Source organism: Vicugna pacos, chromosome 21 (assembly GCF_048564905.1).
Source record: "Vicugna pacos chromosome 21, VicPac4, whole genome shotgun sequence".
Classification (NCBI taxonomy): Eukaryota; Metazoa; Chordata; class Mammalia; order Artiodactyla; family Camelidae; genus Vicugna; species Vicugna pacos.
Genome location: NC_133007.1, coordinates 24,657,651 through 24,678,414, shown reverse-complemented (window position 1 = coordinate 24,678,414; position 20,764 = coordinate 24,657,651). Strand labels below are relative to the sequence as shown.

Here is a 20,764-nt window from a genome sequence, read left to right as displayed (position 1 = left end):
CTGGAAGCTATACCAGGGTCTGCCAGCCATCCATCCCTTCACTCTCGTTCCTGTCTGTGCCCCGCAAGCCTCGATTATTGGTAGAATTAGTACCGGGCTTCTTGTTGGCAGTTGCTAATTAAGATCATTTATAAACGTGATTATTAATGCCGTAGCGGGCTGTAGCCGCCAGCATCTATCACCCGCACCACCGGCGAGGTGCGGACTCCGGATTGGCTTCTGCCAGCCTCCATCTTGGGAAGGGCTGCTTCCTTTCTCTGCCAGCCCCACTTCGCTTCAGGCCATCAAGGCAAGGGTTAGTGTGTGCAGAGGTTAGAAGGGGGTTTAGCTGAGACTTCCAGAGAAATGGAGGGGGAGCCTTCACTCTAAGGGACCCCAAAACTGGAACCGTGTGTGTGTGTGTGTGTGTGTGTGCGTGTGTGTGTATGCACGTGTTTGTATGTGCGAAAGAGAGAAGGACTGTGTGAGCCATGTGATGCCAGTATCTTTCTTCCCCAGAATGATCAGGGCTGGGACTGGATGGAGCTCGTGGAGACTAGGGAGAGCTTGGATGCTCCCCCTAATGTGCACCCCTGCTCTCCAGCAACCCAAATTCCAGCTTAGCCTTAAGCCAGGCGATATGGTATTGGAATGTCCTCTTCTGTATTTGGGGGATCATTTCAGTGAGACAGTGAGACATTCCCTAAAAAAAGGATCCAAGTGCAATATTTACCTCAGAACTGCTGAGTACCTACCAGGTGCCAGGCCTTAGGGATCCTCTCATAAATAAATCATCCCTTCCAGTCCCCAGAGATCTGCCTTCTCTGCAGACCCCCCCTCCCCTTGCCACATTTCCAGCTGTTCATCTACCTGCTCACAGCCACTGGACGGGGCATTGCTTGAAGACAGAGGCTGTGTGTCGCTTACTGCAAACAGTAAAAACCCAATCAGGCTTTCTTCCCTCTTCGCTCCCGACTTGCTCCTGCCTCACTCCCTCGTCTCTCACCTCCAGCCTTGGGCTTCCAGAGCAGGATGTGTGGCAAGGAGCCCTTGGTCCATTTTACCTCAGTTGGACCCAGTTGGCCAGGATGCGGAGGAGGTGGTAGGTGGCCTGGTAGGCAGGGCTGGGCCCCTGAGGGGCCTTCCAAGGGAGCCAGTCTGCTCTCAGCAGGCCTGTCTGGGTTTCCTCTCCGGCCCAGCCTGGCCGCTGCACCCCCTCCCCATCCACTTATGTCCGGAGAAGTGGCCCAAGGCAGCCCAGGAGGGCCTGGGAAGGGACCCTCCCCCACACACCTGCTTTTCCCCTATTTTTCTCTACTCAGACTTCAATGTCTTGACTTTTTCCTGCAGCTTTTGAAGGAAGGATCCACCAAGACTTTAGTCACCCCCAATCCAGGAAAAAAGAAGAGGGGAAAAAAAAGTCCCGAAAACAAAACCCCTACAACAACCTTAAAGTAGGAGAGATTGGTTGGAAGGCTTTTAATCCCTTAATCCCTCTCAGATGGGCCTTGAGACGCTAATGATTTTCCTAATTATTCCCTCCCATTTTCCCATCGCCCTGTAAGGACTTTCGAGAGGAGTGAAATTCCGAGTGAGCGGGTGTGGGATGAATGGTGGGCCCACCTCCCCCCAAACCGAACCCAGAGTCCTGCGGCTGGAGAGGTGGGGGAAGGGCCAGGAGTGCCCCAGCTGGGGGCTCGGGCTTCCCTGCCCCTGCCACTCGGGTGCAAGGCATACAAGGCGGGCCTGGGACAATGGGGCTGTCGGGGGCTGCCTGAGAGGACCAGGTGTGGGGCTGGGGTCCCCTCGGTGTGAATGGCCCATTATCCTGCCTAGAGGATGAGAGTTGAAGGTCTCTTTGTGTCCCCCAGAAAAGGCCCCTCTGGGTGATAATCACCCTGGGAGGGAGGTGGAGGTGGTGATAAGGGTCTTTAAAGGAGGCCAAGCCTCCTCAGAGAACAGTTGGCCATTCAGGCCTTTGGCCCTTCTCTTGTTTCCACCAGCCTGGGATCCTGTGGCCCATCCATAGGCGTCAGGGTGAGGGGTAAGCTAGCAAACATGGCCAAGCTCTGGGCTCGAGCCTCTGCCCCCTCACCATGGCCTGCTAGACTAAGTTTGGGGGTAGGCTTCTGCAGGAAACCACCCCCAGACCCTCTTCCCACCTGGCCTTGGGTATCTGGGGCCTTGCATCACCTCCACCAAGACACTGAGTTTCTAAGAGTAGACCTTCACCCTGCCACATTGCTCTGCTTTATGAAACACTTGCAGATTTTCATTTCACTCCTACAGACTCCGTGTAGGGTAAGGGCATCAGCCTCATTTTACAGATGACAAAACTGAGGTTCAGAGATGCATGTAAATTTACTCAGCCAGTAGAGGCAAAGCTGAGATTAGGGCCTGATCTTCCAATTCCAGGCACAGGGCCTTTGCACTTGCTCCCTCTGCCTGGAATGCTCACTCCCCAATGACCATATGGCTGGCTTCCTCATCTCCTCTGGTCTTTGCTCAAACCACATCCTCCAGGAAAGAAGAAGACTAGGCTTTGCTTCAAAATGACATGGGAGGTGGGGGAGAGTAGGTGGAGGTGCAGATGAAACAAGATTGGCAATTGTTGAAGCTGGATGATGGGTAGGTGGGGGTTTATTATACTAGTCTGTTAATTTTTTTCATCTATTTAAAATTTGCCACAAGGAAAGGTTGAAAAAAATCTGGCCTTCCTGAAGCACCTTATTTTAAGTTGAATTCACCACTCTGACCCTAGCCCGTATGTCCCCTTTCCTTTTCTGTTTTTCTCCAGACCATTCATCACTATCTCTACATATTTTGCTTATTTGTTTGGATTCGTGTCAGTCTCCCACACTAGATTCACGAGGCCAGAGGTCCTGGGGTCTGTTGGTGCAGGCTGGTGGCCTGGCACACAGAGCAGCGCCTGGTGCTTAGGGGCGCTCGGACCATATTAGGGAAGGTTCAGATGACCCGAGTTTGCAGCTGAAGGCTCTTGGCCGAGCCATCTTGAAGCAGAGAAAGGGCGGCCTATCGGCTTGGGTTTCTGGCATGTGGGGTCCTTCAGCACCTGGAGCCACAGCCGGAGGGTCCTTCCCAGCACCCCCTAGCCTGGGCTAAGCCCCTAAGTGTCCCATTATGCTCCATTCACTTCTCACTTTGTCGCCCGTTTGCAGCCGCTGTGTCCTTTTGTCAAAAGGGGCCTGGGAGTGTGAGGGGCTATTACCACAAGGCCTCATTATTCCCAGCCAGAGCAATAATGAGGAGTCCCTTCCCCAGGCTAGCACATTTTGCAGGGTCCCTCCCATTTAATAACTATAATAACAGCCACCACTTATGAGCCCCAGCTTCGTGCCCCTGCTGCGCCAAGCACTTTACATACATTATCTCATTTAATTCCCCCAACAGCTCTGGCAAATCACTATTGTTTGTATCCCCATTTTTCAGATAAGAACGCCAAGACTGGGTGACCAGAGCTCCTTTATCCTCAGCTCACCCATACAGGGGGAGGAAGGGCAGGGATGGACCCATGTCCCAGATGGGACACTGACGAGCAGAGAGGGGAGTTGGCCCAGGAGAGAGCACACGGCTGATTAGTGGGGCGGCTAGGGCTGCAGCAAAAGTCCCTTGTGCATGGGCAGAGGAGAGTAAGTGGGAGCTCCCAGAGCTCTCCAGGCGAGAGCAGCCCCTCACAAGGGCAGATGCTGGCTCGGGGAGCTCAGTGACTTGCCCATGTGCATGGGGCCTCTGCCTACAATGCTCACTGGATAGGAAGGGGGTGCTTCTGCTCTGGACTCCCTCCTGATGAAAGGCTCTTGGAGGACCTGGGCAGAGTGCGGGGTGCCATGTCCAGGCCCTGGGAGGAGGCAGGAGCAGGGTGGGAGAAGGGGAGGCAGAGAGACGGGGAAGTCCCCTGTCTCGTTCCCAGTGAGGGGTCTCAGGGGTTCTCTTCTGCTCTAGCCTTCAGAGTTAAACACTGTCTTTCCCAAGCCTTTAAAAAAGATGCAACGTTTTAAATAAAATCAGATTTATTTCTAAGTAATTTCTTCACTTTAAAGGCACAAAACTCTAGAGGCACAAAAGGGTATACTACATATTAAAGTTTCTCTCTTGCGTCTGCCTCCACCACCCATTTCTCATCTGAGAGACAACCAATGTTCTAGTGTTTCCTCCCAGAATCATTCAGGCCTTTAGGTATAAGAGTAAACAGCCGCCCCTCACTGGGCCATTCATTTGTTTCCTAAATGCATGTTAAGCACCTTCTCAGCCAGGCTCAAGGTGGCCAGAGATAACCCTCAACTCTCAGGGGATCCAGAGATTGGAGGGGAGAGGACGACCTCTCAGAAGGGCAGAAATAGAGCAGAAGGGATGGCTTTCTAAGCAGAAGGAACAGCATGTGCCAAGGCTTAGTGGTGTGACCCCTGATGTGTGTCCAGTTTCCTAGTGTGCTTTCTGAATATGAGGAAGGAGAGGGGGCAGCACCGCCTAGGTGACACTGGACTCCCACAGTCAGGGGACTTTAGGCTGTAATCTGCATGCTTTTGACTCTCAGCCTGAGGTCTCTCAGAGTCTAGAGAGGGTTTGTCCATCTATCTCTTCTTAGAAAGGATGGGTCTAAAAGGAACCACCCCTGGTCAGTGACCCTTGGTGTTTGCTTAGCCAGGGGGCTGGGCCCAGCTCTGGTCCTGGGAGGGAGACCTACTTGACCGTGTTGTGAGGGTTAAATCCAATTATAAAATGTTTTGTACAGTGCTTGGCACACAGTACATTCGCAGTTACTGTTGGCTGTTACAATTGTTCCAAGGAGACCCTGACCATCCCCTGTCTCAGTGTCCCCTCTCTGTAGGGACCTAAGTATCCTCTTTGCTCATTCCTGGCCCCCAGAATTCTTCTCTAGGCCTCCCAGAACTCCATTATGCTGCCGCCTCCCCCTTGGATTCTCAGGGAGGGTAGTCGGGGGAGCCTCTCGGGGGGCACGTGACCCTGTGAGCTGAGGTGTTCAAAGTGAAGAAAAAGACTGCCCCTCCTGGCCCCTCAACTCCGCCTCTTCTTACCCACCCTCCTGTAAAAAAAAAAAAAAAAAACCGCCCCCACTCATTACCAAGCCCCAGCAGCCAGGCCCTGGCTAAAGCCCTGGCTAAAGGCAGCAATTAGATCATTAGCACCAGCCCCAACCCACCTGCTTGGAGTCCCTCAAACGCGTTTTAATTATAATCCCTTAATCTCCCTCAGATGGTGAGGCTGGCTCTAGGGCTTTTGCCTCCATCAGCCCCTTCCCTCGCTCTCTTCCCCCAATTAAGGGGTCCTCTCAGGCGAGAGCCCCTCTCCCAGCTAAAGACCTCCCCACCTGGGAGCAGCCACCTCATGGGCTCTGTCTCCCTCTCTATGGGAAGTGGCCCCAGATGGCAGGCCGGTCGGCCTGACGTTCCCATGGGCGTGGCTGAAAGCCATCGGGTTGTGTGCCTCCTGCCTGGGCACAAGCTCGGATGCCTGGGACCATTTGTCTCTCTCTTGGTCTCCTCTTGTCCTGGTTTCTCTGTGTCCTCTGGGAAGCACCTCTCCCTGGCCCTTTCACAATGCAGTGACTTCTATTTTCCTGTCAACCCGTCCATGCCATCCTGTCTGGGACAGCTGTCTCCCTGCAATTCCATCCAGGAGCCACCAGCTTCTGTCACAGGTAGTACTGGGGCCAGGGCCCTGACAAGATGTCTCCTGGTTCAGCCGTATAGTGACCTCCAGCTGACCTCAGCAGTGTGCTGTCTTGCCCTTTCCCACCTCATGCCACTCAGGGCTCTGGGACCCTCAGCCTCATAGGAGCTGGCAGAACATTGGGCGGCCTCTATCCCTGAGCTTCAAGCAGGGCAGAGGCAGGGGGAGAGACAAGATGACCCAGCATGTGGCCCTGTCTGAAGTTGAGCCTCGATGAAGCTCTTTCCTGGGAAAGTTCTGTCACTAATTGACTTGCAAATGCCTTGTTTGTCCCCAGATTCATAATTAGTGCTAAGGATTTCTAGGGCCCCATCCCGGAGGGGCCTTTTTTTGGGGGCAGCCTGTTCTCCCCTCTCTGAGGTCGGCCGGGCTGGGGGTGGGCAGAACCGGGCACCGGTGCCCAGCTGCCGTCCAGCGTTCCCACGGCTCTGGTGCCAGCGTGAGAAAGGCGAGGTGTGGGGAGCGCGGGGGCCGGGGCTCCCCGCCATCCTTCAGCCGGGACCAGGGCCAAAGTCCTGAGGCTCCAGGAAACGACAGAGCTGGGGAGAGGACAGTGGCAGCGGGTGGGGGCTGGCACCCCCAGGAAGGAAAGCCCAGCCGGTGCCTGGGCTGGCATTGGCCGAGCCTCCGGCATGATGAATGGGCCAACAAGGGGCCTCTCTTCCCCCGGCTTCCCCACAAAGGCCTTGGCTACACCATTGGATGTGGGGGGCCGGGGGCCACCGGAGGAAGAGGAGAGGCTATTCTCAAAGACACCCCCACTCCCAGCCTCTGCACTCCCGGGAAGGGGCCCTGGGCTGGGGGCCCAGTACCTTGGGTTCAGGCCCAGCTTGGACTTGGATCCGCTGAGTGAGGAGGGCAATCCTCTCCATCTCTCTGGGCCTCAGTTTCCCTTATTGTATTATCTCCGGCATCCTTCCAGCCCTGATGTCTTCTTCCTCCTGGTTTCTGCCCACTCAGCTATCACCAACAGCCCCACCTCACCTTCCACTGCCAGTTCCCAGCCCTCTGCTGGACCTATCGGGGCTTGAGGGCAGCCACACCTCCTGTCAGTGTGTTATCAGCACCCTCACCCAGGCACAGCCTCCCAAACCCTGAGGCTCTTCAATTCCTCTCAGGTTAGGAGGAGCTGCTTGCTAGGAAGGAGTAGGAAGGTTCTAAGCTGTGGTTGCCTTCCATGGAGTCAGACAGGCCAGGGCGTTGCCATTTGCAAACTGTGTGACCTGGACGTGTCAGTCTGTCTGGGCCTCATCTGTGAAAGGCCTCATGGGGTTATCACCAGGAACAATGAGACTGGGAGTGGAAGACACTCCATGTGACACCTGGCACAAAGTGGATTCTCAGTCGAAGTTCTTTTCATTCCTGCCTCCCTCTCAAAGGTTTCTGCCTGTGTTTCTGGGTGATTCAAATGTTCTTTCACAGTCTACCTCCATCTTTTTTGCCTGGTTTATTCAGCAGCCCCTCTCTATTCCCCATTTCATCTCCAGTTTCTGTCCCAGAACTGGCCATTTTCCTTTTGTAAGTCCTTCCTGAAGTCTAACCTTCTACTGCAGGTTGCTCCTCCCCGGGCCTGGCCTCCTCCCAGGCTGCCCTGCAGCTGGGGCCCTGAGGGAAAGGGCGGGGGGTGGGGGTGGGGGTGGGCTCTATGGTAACCCTGAGAAGAGAATGCCCTCTTTCCTCATCTGCATACAGACGGTCTCATTTGCATACAGACAGGCTTCATCTGCATATGCTCAGTGGGACTCTGAGAGCACATTCCTAAGTGTCCGCCTGGACCCTCCCATCCCAGTCCTGGCATCCCTGTTGAAGCAGGGGCCTCTCCCCACCCCTTCTGCTCCTGTCTGGGTCTGGGTCTTTCTGTTCCCAAAAGGCAACCCACTCCTCTCCCACCTGCTGTCACCAGCGTCCTGCTTTCCTTTCCTGTGCTCTTTCCTCCCACTTCCTTGTGCCTGCCCCAACTGCTTCACCGGGAGCTTCCCTTCCAAGCCACTAGTGGAGGCAGAGGATTGGTCCCAGTCGGTGGCTGCCTTTCGCTGCCCAGACCCCACCAACACCTAGAGGGTAAGGAAACCATGGAAGGTTGATGCTCAGGCTCCAGAGTCCAAACAAAAACAGCGGGAGGGGGAGGGCAGACCTGGGCAACTTCCTTCATGTGATCCAGACCCTGTCTCCACCTCTCATCCAGGGGCTCACCCCCAGGGCCACAACAGGTCCTTGCAAGACTGAGCAGCGAGAAGGGTCCTGACAGGAGGTCTGAGAACCTCAGAAGTGCTTTCCTGGCCTGGTGAGCCCAGGCTCAGCCCCTTAAATACAACTTTTCAAATGAAGCTGACTTTTCCTGGCTACAACCTTGGCCTCAATTAGCCCTCTTAGACTCTGTCCTTGTTGGGGACCCTCGGGCTCCTTGGCATGTGTTAGAGGAGCCTGAAATTCTCCTAACGGGCCTCCACCATGCTGAGGAACCTGGATATAGCTCTTCCCCCACTCTGGCCTCAGTTTTCTCTGTAAAATGAGAAACTGGGCTAGACCAGGTGGCTCTGAATACATTCCTTCTTCCTAGAAACCATGCCCGGGTGCCTAGCCAGCATTCTGCATGCAACTTAAGCAGGTGCAAGGATCCCCTGAGGTTCTTCTTGAGCTTAGGCTAGGACCCCTGGCCTAGAGGAGCTAAAAATGCTGTGGTCAGTGTTTAAATGGAAGGAGGGTGGTGTGTGTAGACATATGTGCTTGGGTGCATTCAGAGTGTTTCAGAGAGGACCACAGATACAAGTAGGTATACTGGGAGAGGAGGTGGGTGACTGAACAGGGGTGGGAAGGAGACACACTTTCCTTTTTGTGCTGTTAGAATTATATCATGTGTATTAAGCATTTTTACTTAGAAAAATTCCAGGATACAAACTATAGCTCTATGGAGGGATAGTTGTTATATGAGAGGAAGGACTTTTAGAGAGTGGTAGGAAGCTTGGACACCCTGGGCTCTGCTAACACTTTCCAGCAGGAACTCTTTAGAGAATGAGAGGGGGCCAATCTTTTGAGGAGAATATGTTCAATACATGTATGTTATGGGGGAAATGAGGTCAAGAGCACAGCTCCTTCTTCTCGTGGTTCCTCTGCTCCCTCAGGTCACCCGAAGTATTGCTGGGAAGTCCTACCTGCTGTCTAACCTGAATCCCTCTTGCTAGGCAGATTCATCCCCTTCTCTCTCTATTGAGGGTGGACAGAGAGGAAGCAAAAGTGGGTGGCCCTGTGGAGTAGGGGTGCTCTATCTCTGTGGCCTGTCCAAACCCAGGAGGACATTTCTAAGGCATGGTCCCTTTATGGCCGAGACAGAGGGCCACCCAGTGACCTACTACATAGGTACAATGGGGGAGCCACCCCACCCTCTCCCATTCTCTTGGTCCTTTGGATGATACCTAGGGGCCTCCTTGACTGGGGGTATCAGCCCACTGCTCTGAGTTGGGACTGACCAGATCATGGATGGTGTTCCCAGGAACCTTGGGGTGGCTGAGAGAGGTGGAAGGAGCCAAGGAGATCTTCACTCCCCACCCACCCTCCACAGGTGAGAGTTCTGTCTCAGTGAGGCTTCCCTCTTTGTTGCAATGGTGGCTTCAATGGCATTTGTCTTTTAGAGGGAGACGGGTACTGCCCTCCTCTCATTCAATGCCCCGCCTATCCCTCCCAGAAACATCCACTACCACTAGTGCTGTTGTTCAATATTCAAGAGTCTTTATTAGACATGAGACGGGACTTCCATCTCATAGGAATCTCAACTCGGACGACACAAGAGAAACCAGGATGGTCCCGAATGGACAGCTTGTAGACACGGGAGAAATGGTGAAGCAAAGTCTTATCCCAGATGGCTCCAGGTATAACGGTCTGCCCAGGCTGGAGGCTAAGGCCTCCCCATTTCTATCCTGCTCAAGGGCTTCTTGGAGGAGCTGCTCAACTTGCTAGAGTTTAGCATCATCTTTCAGTCAATCAGGGCAGCTTCTCAGAGGAGACCCAGGCCAACTGGGTGAAGTAGGTTCTTTTTGGTCTGAAAAGAAAAAATGTCAAGAGTGAAAAAGGTTCTGTTTGAATGGAGACCGTAGCAGGAGGGAGAGAGCAAGTGTCCAGTGGCCAGGAAAGGTGAGAGACTGGGGAGGGCCTCACGAAAAAGGGGGCCACCATGACGGTGGCTGAGTCTAGGCATCTCTTCTAGGTGTTCTACCCAGGGCCATGGCGGGGCGAGGGGGATGCCCAGGGCAAGAACTCAGATCCCAAGCAGGTGAGAGGCTACGTGGTGGCCCAGGGAACTTGCTTCAGGAAGTCAGGGAGCATATTCCCTTGGCCAGGGACCAACCTGGGAGGATTTTGGTGACTTCTATAGATCCCATGGCCTCTTCTCCAATCCTGTCTTCAACCTGCAAGGACTGTTCTAGCATTCTTCAGACTTCACTCCTACTCCTGAGGAGCGCCCCTTCCTCTGCTGATAACATGCAGAGAAGTCCCCCTGCCTATCTGTTCCCCTTTCCTCTCAGTCCCTCCAATTGCGTTTAGAACAAGTCCTGCAGGAGGTCGGCACAGGGGAGGGAGACAGCATATGCTTTGGGATACATCAAGCCCCATTTGAAGCCCAGCCCAACTTACTAGTCCTATGACTCTGGGCAACTTACATGTCCTTGGGGCTCTGATTCTGCCTTTGTAAAGTGAGGACAGTATCACCCAGTTTTCAGGACTGTTGGAAGAGTAACTGAGATAATGGCTAAGAAGGGGCTTACACAAGCAAGTGGCTGTCAAATCAAGGTCTGTTCCTTCCTCCCTGGGGTAGAGGGAAGCTGTGCCTAGGAAAGAATAAAATCAATAACAGCTATACAAAAATCAGGTGTCAGAAGCACAGTCGTGGGCACAGCATTACTTTTCAGAGTTGGGAGCCCCCAAAGGTCACCTCACCTGACTTCTCCGTGGGCTTTAAACTCTGAGAAGAGAATTTCAGAAAGAGGAGGGGATCTAAGCCACATCCCTGCGCTGCCCAACTCTGCTCAGATCTGTGTCACCTCTCTCATACCTAGACTCTCCTCAGACTTTCCAAACTTGCCCCCTTCCTTCCTGCTCCACCTCTTCCCCCACCTGCCCTGTCCCCCTAACCCTGTCTTTGCCAGGTCCCTAACCTTGACCGGACCATACTACAGAGGGGTGAGGCTGGGAGGTCTGCCTCACCCATCACACTGAAAGTTCCCCAAAGGTAAGGACACAGTCTCCCCCAAACCTGGGCTCCTTGAGGCCTGTGTCCCTGTCTCCCTCTAGCCCTCTTTCTGGCCTGGGCTGGCTCCCAGAGGCCCCAGGGTGAGTCAGCTGTTCCTCAGTGTCCCTACTAAGTCTGCTAGCCTCTCCCTCCACAGCTCCCTTCCCTCTTCTTTACTGCAGATCTTCAGCCTGTCTGGGAACCCCACTAAACCCAGGCTGGCTGGATTTGGGGGAACAACAGAGGAAGACTGGTGTCGGTCAGGGCCTGGGAAGGGGTGGTAGATGAAGCTCAATGCCGGGCCCTCCCTTGGGTGGGGGAGGAGGAGTCCAGATGGAGCAGTCTCCGCCTGTTACACCCTCCCAGCCCCAGACAGAGTGAGCATCTCCTAGCAACCGTACAGTAGCAGGGGGCTGGGAAGAGGGTGGGGGCTGGGAAAGTGGGGCGGGGAACAATGATATCATAAATTATCCCCAGCCCCTCCCTGCCAGCCCACCCTTCCTCAGTTGAGAATGGCCTCCTTTCTCTCTCCACCTGCTCCTCATTCAAGATTCCCTCGAAAAGCTGGCCCCTGCTCAGTGCCCCTTATAGATGCCCCTCTAGTTCAAGGTGACCATTCTCTGCCTTCTGCTTGAGCTCTAGAGGGAGGGAATTCTCGCCGTCCCAGGATCTCTCAGGGGCCCTCTACTGGAACCTCCCAATGGCTGGAGAGGGGAGACTGCCTTCCGACCCACCCTACACCTCTGGAGCCTGGGAGACTATTACTTTCCAAAGGTCTCTGGCTCCTGCCTCTTTCTTTGGGTGGGGATCGGGGCAAGGAAGGGGAATTTCACAGCATTTTGTGACACTGAGTCCCCTTCTCTAAACAAAACGGTTTTAGACTTAGGGCCCCCAAGTCTTTAAGGGGCACTTGGACCTCTCACTAATATAGCCAAGTCTCAGTTTCCCTATTCCAACAACTGGAGTCCAGGAAGTTCAATAAAGTGACGAAGCCTGGGTGGCAGTTCCTTCCTTACCTCTCGAATTAGCCATGTCAAGCCAAGGATCAAAGAACTGGTACTTCAGTAGTACAGCTCTTGGTTAGACATTGGGAAGGACTTCCCAAGACAGGAATAAGCAAGATCATAGAATTTCCTGGTTAGAGAGAGGAAAAATCTGTCATAGAAACAGAAAACTGGATGGGAACCTCTTAAATTTTATCTCATTCTTTCTTAGCTATATTAAATAACACATAGGGAGTTACTTAGCAGACCTTTACATATAGTAACTTTTCATTTTGGCTATTTAAAAATCATATTATTAATATGAATTTTCATTGGACAGATATCAAGAGGAAGGGATGAATCCCTGGAGACCTATCGCCCATCCTCCAGGAACCCCATGGGAAAATTCAGATATGAGATAGTGCCCTGAGTACAAGATGGTAGCCAATTGCCATGGCAACAGCAGAAGAAGGAGTCTGGTTGGTTGCGGGGCAGTGCCGGGAAGCCAGCTGGTGCCAGATGGACAAACCGAGCAGAAGGCAGACCCAGCTGGGTGAAGCTCATGCCCCCTGTGCCCAGGGCTCTCCCTCCATATGCCAGCCTCAGCCTGGTCCTTTCCTCCAGGCCTACAGGCGCTATTGCTATCTGTGGGGGATGATGCCAAACAATTCCTCCTCCCACCTCTTGCTTGTACAACAAGGAATGACTGCTTAGAGACAAAAGACCCTCCTGCTCAAAGTCTCCCTGGCCCATGGGCTGAGGGATCTAAATTAGTCTGAATTTAGTTCACTCCTGACAATGCTGAGGAACCATAAAATCAGGGACTTGGAAGTGGCAGGGCTTGGAAGTACCATTTTGTATATATTCAGTGGAGGGTCACATTTGGCTAATGTTCCCTCTGGAGAACACTGAGGTGAGGGAGCAGAGCAGGTTAGGAAAACGCGGAGAAACGGAGCCTCCCTCCATCACTCCCCTCTTTCTGGGATTGCTAAACAGTATTCACACAGGGCCAGCAGGAAGTTCTTCCTGAGAAGGACGAAAGAAGCTGTGGTCATGGAGTCCACTTCACCACCCAGATGTTAAAAACAAGTGCCTCCCAAACCAGTCTCAGCAAGATGCTTGCCTGCTTGAGACCAGAGACCTCCAGCCAGTCCACCAAGCCCAGTCACGCTTCCCAGGCAGGCCTTCATCATGTTTTATACCCAGAGTCCCTTCATTCTCCTCCCCAGCAATCCATGCCATCATTTCCAAACTCTACAAGCCTTCCTTGATTGTCCCCACTTTCCTACAGTGGCTCTCAGCATTTAGAATGAACACTGGACATCTGCACACAGCCTTGCAAAACACACTTTCATCCACACTGACCCATTTGATCCTCAGGATAACCATGGAAGGAAGTTAGGATTCAAAAAGACATTAAGTGACTTGTCCAAGGCCACTCACTTAGTAAGGGAGAGATGATAGAATTTGTATCTTGACCAGCCTGTCTGATTCCAGAGTCAAAAACCAAAACCTCCTTCTTTTGTTGTTTTTCCCATGGATGGAGCCCTTCTATCAAATCTGTGAGCAACCTGCAAGCTGAGGTGTGTCTGCTGTCATTCTACTGCTTCCAGTGCCCCAGATCCAGACTTTTACTAGCAGGGACAGTGCATACAGGGAGGGTTGGAGGTAGGGGAGAAGGTCTTCCCACACTGCTGATTAGCACAAGCGACACAGGCCAGGCAAGGAGAGAAACCTCCCGGGGAGGACAAGCCCGGGTGTGGAGGCTGAGGGAGCTTTGGATTTCTTTTAGGCTCTGGTCAATCTTGTCTTTACACCCTCCCAGGACAGCCCCTCTCCCTGTGGGGGAGCCCCATGCAACTGCTGGAGGGGACTCTAGCAGTCTCCTAGGCTGGCAAGATGAGAGAGGGTCAGGATAGAGTCAGCCTTCGTCGTCAAGGCGCTGTGGGAGGGCATGTACAGCTGGGGGAGGCAGGCTGGAGAGGCCTGGCACGACCAGAATTACACCTGGGAAGAAATGGGGAGGGCGCAGGGGCAGGGCCTTGGTGCTTGGGACCTAAGGGGCTTGACTGAGTCCTGGAGAGGAGCCTGTCCTGAGAACAGCTCCACTCACTAGCGAGACCTAGCCAAATCTGGGCTTCCATTTCCTTCCAGGACCTGGTTAAAGCTTGAGGCCACCCCTCACCCTCCCTTTCATCCAACCCCATTCCAGCCCACCCCTAATAGGCCCTGGGAGCTAAGCCCCCTCACCTGACAGGGCCACTTCCACGGCCACTCACAGAGAGGTCTTTGTGTAGACGCTGGGCCTGGGGGAGGGGTGGTAGGTGGCACCCCGACTTACATTCCACCCCAGTGGCCTCATCATCTCTTCAGCTGTCTCTCCAGCTTCTCACTCTCTTTCTTTAGGAAGAATCTTCTCAGAGCCTCGGCCCACCCCTGAATCCCCCCTTACCCCTTCACTCACTCCCTCCTCCAGGCAGTTTCCAGGACTGAACTTCTCTGTTCTTCACTCCAGTCCCCAGAGGTCCATCTCCTATCCAGACCTCAGGGCACTCATTGTGCTGGGGACCAAACTTGGCCTTTCCACATCTCTCCCCAGAAAGCTCCCACAAGCCTGCCCTGGGTGTGCAGGTGTGTATGCGTGTGTGTGTAGGGCGGGGTGGTGGTGAGGGAAACTCTACAGGGGGAGAGGCAGAGACTCTTCTTCAGGGGCTTCCAGTTCTTTCATGTTCCTTCATTTGTTCAGGAACAGCCAAGGGCCAGTTAAACATCTGGTTGGTGGTGGGCTCAGTGAGCAGCTAGATTCAGGTTTCCCCCTTCCTCCTGAAAGAGGTTACGTGCTGCCCCTGAGCCATACTCTGCACCTTGCATCTCTGAGACTGTCAACTAACTTCTCAGTACACCTATCAAATCCAGGCTCCTTGGTGAAACACATAAGGCCTTTAACACCGGAACTTCTGCTTCCATTTCCCATCTCCTCCCAGCCCAGACTCCCCTTGATGGACATTCTAGTCCCCTAACACACCAAGCACTTTCCTACCTCCGTGTCTTCACATATGCTGTCTACTTCCTTAAACTCCTTAGACTGATACCCCCCTGTCCACCTTTTGTCACTTTTATCCCCTTTATCTTTTATCATTTATCTTTTGGTCTTTTGGCCCCCTCTAGGAAACCTTCCTTAACTCCCCTAAGGTGGCCCAGGGCTCCAGCCCCTATGCTCCTACAGCACTTTGCACAGGTCTTTAGGTCAGCAGCCTTCACACTGTCTTGCAATTATTTGTGTCTGCCTCCCTCACTAGATTGCTAGGCCCTCAGTGAAGCTTTGTATTCCACTTTCCTCTTCAGCAAAGCACCTGGCATACAGTAAGTATCCAATAAGTGCTTGTTGGATGAAATAGCTGACATGGAGGCAGGGGTAAGGGAAAGGAAGGCATGGACATGAGAGGTGCTACAAAGGACGAAGTGATGGGTTCTGATGTGACTGATCCAGATGAGGGGGAAGAAGAGGGCAAACCCAGGATAATTCTCAGGATTTGAACCCAAGGGCCTAGAAGTTTATATGATGCTATTGATAGAGGTAGGAAAGCAGGAACATAGGAAAGGACTTGAAGCACAATGCTGAGTGATGAGCATCTGAATGCCTCCCTATGTCTGGGGAATGGCCAATTCACAAATGTTGGAGGAAGGCTGTTCTTATATGCCACTACAGAATCCAAAAGCACAGGTACTTTTCCAGGATTCCTTACAGCTAGGGTCTGGTCATGTGGTCCAAGCTTAGCCAATCAGATGCACCACTCCAGTCTCTAATCTAGGAGCTAATGGCAGAACCACAGGCAGTAGTTAGGGTACAAATCTGGAATTTAGAGAAATGAGTGTTTATAATTCCAAATGATGGTTGCAGTGATAAAAGTGAAAGAGTGTGAGTGGAAAGGAAGAAAAAAAGCTGAGAGCAGAACCTTGGGGAAACACTTCAGGCTGGAGAACTGGTCTACCGAGAGGACTGAATGACTAGAACCCAGAATGAGTAATCAGGGATATAAAAGAAGAATCAAAGGCCGAAGGAGAAGACAGGATGGATATCAGCCTGAAATGTTCCACAGAGGTCACCAGACCTGAGCAAAGAACATTGGGTCTGGTTGAAGAGGCTGTGTGAGTGGCCAGAGGGGGCACAGGTTTCACCAGTTATGAAGATGGAAACCAGACTGATAGGCTGAGGAGAGAAGACTTGGGGCTTCACCTTAAGTACACAGCAGCCCTTCGCTGGCCCCAGAGAAACCCTCAAACAGAGATTATCCTGCCTGCCCACACCTTATCCTCTCCCTCCTCTTGGTGATACTCCCAGTTCTGATTCCTCCAGTATTTTTTTTTAACATTATTCATAATCCTGCAAGTCCTCTGACCTCTGGAACCAAACCCAGCAAGAGGCCTCCCTACCACTCTTGTTCCTGTGTGAGGTTCACTGTCTTCTGGGGCTGCCATTTCTCTCTCCCTCCTTCCTTCTCTCCCCATCCTCTTTTCCCAATTCCACTGGAAGGAAGACTCAGCTATGTTTCTGACTAGCCAGCAAGTTCTTCTCATGGTCTCATCTCCCTCCATGTCCACGAACCAGGGCTGGCTCTCAGCCCACACCTGTCAGAGACGCCATTTTATAGGCGCCGGGTACCTAAGATGGCGGCCTCCCTCTCCTGCTTCCGTTCCCACAGCCTTGCCTCCTACCCCTGCCTCTTTCTTTCTGAAGCCTGAGCCCAACAAGGTAGGAGGCCAGGCTGGGGAGCCAAGGCCAGAGGAAGCAAGACAAAAAAGGACAGAAAAGCCGGCCCCTTGGCATCTCTCTTTGGCATCTGAGTCCAGCTCAGGGAGGGAGGGCAGAAGGGAAGAAAGAAAGTAGTGTGAGTTTTTATTTCTGTCCTCTTCCTGTCACCTCCCCCCAACACACACTTTGATGAAAACAAAATCTCTCCCATTTTCTCTCTTCTCCAAACCACCCTCCCCTTTTTTCCTGGCTCCTACCATGAGCCTCCTGGAATGCAAATGAGTTGTATTATGCAAATATATGCAAATCAGGCTTAACGAGCGGAAGGAGGGGGCAGAATTCCTAATGAGTAATGGTGGAGGGTACAGATGGAGGGTGGCAGGAATGACCCCCTCTTCTCCATTCCCACAGCCTGGAGGCTTGCTGGGAGTAGTGGGGTGTCCTTCACATGTGGGAAAGAGTTGAAGGTCAAGGCCCTGTCGCTTCAGTGAAGAAGGCCTAGGATGACCTTGGCTAAAGGTGAGGGACAGGAGAACTTAGGGGGAGAGAAGGTTAAGTGCAAGGGGCTCACTTGTACAATCTTGCCCAGAGACTTTGGATGCACCAGCCTCCCCGCCTGCATGGTCTCAGCTCCTGGTGCTGAAAAGAGGGTGATGCTTATGTATGCCATGGCTTGTGCATCAGAAAGGAGGATTCCCAAGGGAAGATTCCCAACCAGACCCAGGTTCTTCCCGGGGGTGGGGGTGAAAGCTGTCCCTCTTTGTGCTTTGGAAGGTGGGGGTTGGGGTGGTTGCCATGGCAACATAGCATGGAACACCCACCTCCCCAACATCCAGCCCCAGAGGACCTAGAAAGTTGGGGGGGGTAATGGATTGACACCCCTGATGCCCCCACCACCTGGCACTGCCAGCCGGAGATGGCGGCATCAAATCCTAGACAGAATGGCCCCTTTGTTTCTAGGCTTGCAGTGTTGGGGGAGCAGGACTGGGCACACAGAAGGGCCTTTCCCAGGCCCCGTTCCAGTTTGCATGACTCTTGCTGGCCTCTAGAGACTCCTTGTGGCCATCCACTGGCCTCTCTGCCCTGGCAGATGGTTGCCCCATTGCCTTTTCTCCCATGGGCTTGTCAGCTACTGCTAGGTATGCCTTCTCCTGTGCTTCTCCCTGAGGCCTTCCCTCCAAATGTCCTCAGACAGACAGAGTAGTCAGCTCCACCCCTTTTGTGACTTGTATGGACACCTCACATGCTCAGACATGCATACTGTCCTTTTTGGTATGGGGGCAACCTGTGAACTCTCCCTACAAGCAATAAGCCTGCTCCCCCCAGCTCAGGCAGGGAGACTCCCAAAGGAGGTATCAGACACAATAAGCAGAGTCAAGCTAGAAAACAAGAGCCTGGGTTTTCACCTTTTCACTAACCAGCTGAGTGACCTTGGTCACACCTCTTCCACTTTCTTGAGATCTGTAAAATGAGGGATATAGAGCTGATGTTATCTAAGGCTCTACCTGATCAAACCCTCTGTATCTTACATGAGCTTAGGTTAAACCCTTCCTGAAATTTAACTCTCATCCTTCCTACTGCTGGAGAAGGCCCTCTCATTCAGACTCCCCAACGAAGACAATTTCCTGGAGACAGAATGACAAATGTCCTCAGCCTTTTCTTCTCCCTGAGACTCCACAAATGCCTGAAAACAACTCCCAAAGATTAAAAATTCTAGAGTCTTTGATATCTGACTGTGCAGACAGGAGGACCCTCTCTTAACCCTCCCAAAGGGGGTCAGCGCAGTCACCTCACTCACCGCCCGGGAGCTGTCCATGGTGCTGGATACGACTCTGGCGCCCGTGTGGAGGAAAGAGAGAAGGAGGGTGGTGCAGCACCCACCCGCACCCAGGTGAGGGGCTAAAGGGAAGAGAAGAAGCAGAAACATTTGGAAAGAGTAAGGAAAGGGGCAGATATATTTCTGAAGAAAGTTCCTCCTCTTTGAAGATTTCCAAATTGCCAACACTACTTTGGAGGAGGAAGACATCAAGAGTCAATGAAACTCTGAACCTCACACTCCTTCATTCCTAATCACTTAAGTGTCCAGGATTAGCTCAGTCTTCATCTGGATCCTACTTGGAAATCAACAGGGAGATGGAGTTCCTGCGTTTGGGGTAGAGCTCAGGCTGAGATAGCTGACAAGTTACAGACCTCTAAATTCCATCCTAAATTCTAAGGTTCCTACAAGGAATTTAGCAATAAAAATGAGGAAGATAGACAATGTGCCTGATAGTGTTTAGATGTTAGGAGCTTGGGGGAAAAGGTAGGGTAGGAAAGGGCGTGTGTGTGCCTGCATGTACATGCACAGGGGTATGTGTGTGTGTGTTCCCCAGGCAAAGAGATGATTCTATATTGGTGGATCTTAACCCTAGCTGCACATCAGACATGCTAAGGGAGCTTTTAAATGATAGTGATGCCTAGGCCTCATTCTCAGATTCTCTGGTTTCATTGGTCTGGGCTGGACCCAAACATCAGTATTTTTTTTTAAAGCTTCCTAGGTGATTTTGGTGCATAACCGAGTTGAGAATCACTGGCATGGAAGAAAACAGATAAGAAAAATTTCAGAGGTTAAGCCTGATCAGCTGGAGGAAAAGGCAATGCTAGGGTCCCTGAAGAAGGTAATGAACAGGAAAGAGAAGGACAAGCATATAACTCCCCCTCTCCTAGGAGTTCCCGATGGCCCCAAGCCTGGCTTGGAGACTGACTCAGGTGTTGGGCTTGTCTCTTCTGTGCTGTAGAAGCTCAAACCACCCCAAGGCAATGAGGTGAACTGTCCCCCCACCCCATCCTTTGTGCAGGAACAGGGAATGGGTGCAATGACCCTGAGGGCGTGCTGTTCCCCTTCACCCAGAAGGTCCCCAGGGAGGCAGTTGTGGAAGGTAAACAGCAACAATGGTCTCTTTCAGTGTCCAGATTCCAACCCTTCAGTCCAATTAGCAGACACAGCAAACAGCAATTCAGCTGCCTTCAGCCGCTGTCATAACAAACTCAGAGCAGCCTTAATGGGGGGATTAGGGCAGGAAGAGGGGGGTGTCACTCTGAGCCCTGGGAGAGCCTGGTGGCAAGAAAGGGTTCCCCTTTTCTCTCACCTCTGTCCCATCTAAATATGTACCCACCAAAACTTACCTCCTATAACTCTGTCCCTCATTCTCCTCAAAGCTCTAAGAATGTTTTTATAGTTTTGTCTACTCTTTCCTTCCAATGATTTCAAAGCATTAACCTAAACTCATTTACCTCCTACACAAGTTAGCATGGATGAGGCAGGGTGTGCCAACTATAACTACTCAAGATCTCTGAGGTCCCAATAGCAAAGGAAAGGAGGAGGAAAGGTCATATGTCCCCAGAACATCAGGGTGGAAAGGAGGTGAAGAAATAATTATCAGTATTTCAACTCCCAAACCTTGGGAAGTGCAGACTTCAAGGACTTCCAGATGTAGAAAAATGTACAGGAGTCTGTGTTTTCCAGTGAGTTATCAATCTTGGGGGAGTTGGGGGTTTGGAGGGTGGGGCGAGGGGCCAGGAGGCAAGAGGACAGAAAACATCACTTCTTAAAGTCACTCAGTGATGATGAAAAGTCTGTGTGCTGATAGGCAGATCCCTGTTTGGTTCGTTAATTATACACACTACCTAACTTGCCCTTTAGTAAACTCTTTTTAGTAACTCTAGAATTAATAGAATAAACTTGGAATTATTATTACGCATGCCGTATCTATCGACGTAAGTCAGTTTACTAACCATAAGTACTCTTATCAATATATGGTAACATCTATTAAGGAGAAAAAACACAATGGTCATTCTACACATGGAGTCCAGCCTCTTCCCTTAACAGGCTTCCAGAGATCTGTTCCTCCTCTCCCCTCACTTCAGACACTGCTTCCTTAGGTCCCAAGAGTCCCTTTTCAACTGCAAAGCTGGGAAATGAGGAACTTCCTCAAGTTTAAATGTTTTGAGATCTTCAGTCAAGAATATGGCTAAGCGCTGTCCTTTTTGCATTCTGAGATCAATCATATGCTTTCAGTCATTCCAAACTGTAATCTTTAACTCTTCTGCAATCTAAGAATTACTCTTTACCTG

At 52.1% G+C, this 20,764-nt stretch overlaps 1 long non-coding RNA gene and 1 other non-coding gene across 3 annotated transcripts; one reads left to right on the top strand and one right to left on the bottom strand.

Moving 5' to 3' along the window:
* Positions 1 to 9,395: 9,395 nt before the first annotated feature.
* On the bottom strand, positions 9,396 to 11,297 carry MIR9-1HG (MIR9-1 host gene). Of its 2 annotated transcripts, none has more exons than XR_012062794.1 (4): positions 10,624 to 11,297; positions 10,347 to 10,514; positions 10,034 to 10,238; positions 9,396 to 9,727 (listed from the first exon to the last, which is right to left on the bottom strand). It is a non-coding gene; the product is annotated as an MIR9-1 host gene (transcript). The 2 variants fall into 2 exon arrangements; XR_012062795.1 differs by having other exon boundaries at positions 10,034 to 10,159.
* A 157-nt stretch (positions 11,298 to 11,454) lies between these two features.
* Positions 11,455 to 13,475, top strand: LOC140688079 (uncharacterized). The gene is made up of 2 exons (XR_012062796.1): positions 11,455 to 11,524; positions 12,239 to 13,475. It is a non-coding gene; the product is annotated as an uncharacterized lncRNA (long non-coding RNA).
* The last annotated feature ends 7,289 nt before the right edge of the window (positions 13,476 to 20,764 follow it).